Below are 2,500 nucleotides of genomic sequence, written 5' to 3' on the forward strand. Positions count from 1 at the left end.
ACTGTGCGTGAATCAACCTTTCGCATATTCAATTTTTCCTCCTCTCTCGTTTCAAAATGTTTGTATTTATCGTTCGATGAAACGAGCACAAGAGGGAAAAAAAAGTTGAGACACGACGTTCCCATAATTTTCGTGTTATTTCCTTTTTGCTTCAAACATTTTGCGGACTGCAGCTTCGTCGTATTGCTTTTATCAATTTTTAACAATTTCAAAGCGAAGACAACTCGCAAGACGATCCATTTCGTCTCGGTTCAATTTTAACGTCCGTCCGTATTATTTTTTGTTCCACAAGAGATTTCGAATAGGTTTCTTTATTTATCATCCCTTCTTTTCGAGCGCCACGGAAGCAAGAGGAAAAGCAAGAGCGAGAGAACATTTCGCGTATACTTCATTTAACAATTTTAACCAACACGCGATGTACTCCACACACCTCTTAGATTTAACAACTGCTTTTCTCTTCTTCTCCCCTTAGCGCAAGGGTAAACCCCATTTGTCTCTTCTTTGGAACGCAACAAAACTTTCGAGGACTGGACGACCGAGCGATGGTCGCGCGGTCTTCGCTTATCTTTAACAAACGAAGTAGTCCGTATGTATTCTAAATGTTGAAGCCTCCTAGAGCTTTAAGCCATGCGAGACATTGAAATGCTGTTTTAACGGGAGCATGCATAATTGCTGCAAACATACTTTTATCACAAGTTCTAGCCACGCCACGGAGGCTTCGAAGTTCCTTCACCATTCGCTTTCCTCTCTTTTGTTACACAGTTTCAGACTACGATCAGGGGTACCGAAACGCTGTATTGATTGTAAACAACCATTTTTATCTTGGAGCGGAGCGTTCCTTTACTCGTTAGATTTGTCTTGTCGCGTGTGTATTCGCTTTTTCGACGCTTTTTAACCATTTAACTTGTTTAGCGAAGCTAAACGCACAGACAGACAAAAAAAAAGGAACAGCATCGCGCGTCAAACAGCGACGACCCATCTGAAGCGATCTTTCATTTATACACCGTTTGTAAACAGAGAGATGTATAAAGCGCGGGGAATCATTCGAAACCCTGGGGCTATTCGAGCTTGCATTTCAGCAAATTATCATCTCAAACATTTCACTCGTTTGCTTTTTCTAAATTTATAGGAGAGCTTCTTTCGTTTATTTTTGACACACCTTTCGTAAATATCGTTTCTGGCAACGTCGGGAGCGTGGATTTCTACAAGTGAACAATCGCGCCGATCCGATAACTTCCAGCAGGATGGAGAATCTTTATAGATTATCTTCCGAGAACTCGGTGCTTTCACGGGCGGTCGTTTATAAATTTTAACGAACGACTCGCGCGCCGTGACGCACTTGCGCTAGTTCGAAGAGATATTTCGAAATTTGTTTCTCTCCTTTAACGGCCTGCATTTAGTGTATCGGTTGCGATTTTCGTCACATCGTTTCCACGACAAACGCCGACGAACTGCCCAACTATCGCTCGTACGTTGCGACTCTTTCTTTGTTTATCGTTCATTCATTCTTTCAATTTCGTTCGATAATCCCGCTCCGAAACGTTCTACTTTCGTTGAACGACGGCGAGATGTTTAGAAAGAAATGAATTACTCTTTTTTCGAGAAGCAAACGCAAGCAGTCTTTTGTTAAGAAAACGACCCTCAGCCAGGCGTGGTCCAGGAATTGTATCCGTGGACCGCAATGTGCGTTCGAAATGTCGATGTTCATGTGTCCTGCAGTTCACACGTTGACGCGCAATTAGCTGCGTTCTTCATCGACCCACGAGCCAAGTGATCCACCGTTCAGGGTAATCGTAAAATTTTGTATTTCAAACTCTTTAGATCTTTAGAGTGTTATTTTCATTATTAACACGCATCACATTCGATACCCACATCACTCTCCCACCCGGCGCGTGCGGGAGAGCGAATTCGGGCGTCGCCAACGTATTTGTTTGTTTGTTCGATCGTTGACGACACGATCGCGTCCAAGGACGGAAACCGTCGGAGAAACGCCCAGTGGCACGCTCCTCTCGACGGTCGGGCGTAAAGTACATTTAAAAACCTTGAAAAGTACGAACGCACACAAGGAATGCGAGCGCGCGTCCTGTCGCTGAATCGTGGGTTGCGAGATTCGAACAGACACACGGCCGGCGACGATCGGTCTAACTAATGGACACATAGTTTTTCAAAGACTCGCTATCGTCGCTTCTCAGCCGGTCCGTAAACAACACACATCGATCAGGCGGACGCACGAATCTTACCACGGTGCGTGTTTCGTAGATTCCAGGTTACCCGCAAGTACCTCTCTCTCCCTCTCGAAAGAGGAATCTCGATCCGTCCTTTTTGGACAATGGAGAAATCTTTTTATCGCAACACGGATGGCAAAGAAACAACCAAAGCGTAGGAGCGTGGGGACGAGAGCGACGAAAAGAACGTCGCGAAAACAAAGTTTCGACGGTTGCTCGTTCTAATACATCGTAGTTTCAACTCTCTCAGTTTTAACCACTCCTAGACGCTTCGT

The 2,500-nt window shown here is 44.7% G+C and overlaps 1 non-coding gene across 1 annotated transcript; it reads right to left on the reverse strand.

Moving 5' to 3' along the window:
• Positions 1 to 1,635: 1,635 nt before the first annotated feature.
• Positions 1,636 to 1,790, reverse strand: LOC143307059 (5.8S ribosomal RNA). Its single transcript, XR_013064296.1, has one exon. It is a non-coding gene; the product is annotated as a 5.8S ribosomal RNA (ribosomal RNA).
• Positions 1,791 to 2,500: the final 710 nt, after the last annotated feature.

This window comes from Osmia lignaria, unplaced genomic scaffold, assembly GCF_051020975.1.
Source record: "Osmia lignaria lignaria isolate PbOS001 unplaced genomic scaffold, iyOsmLign1 scaffold0043, whole genome shotgun sequence".
In the NCBI taxonomy this organism is placed as follows: domain Eukaryota; kingdom Metazoa; phylum Arthropoda; class Insecta; order Hymenoptera; family Megachilidae; genus Osmia; species Osmia lignaria.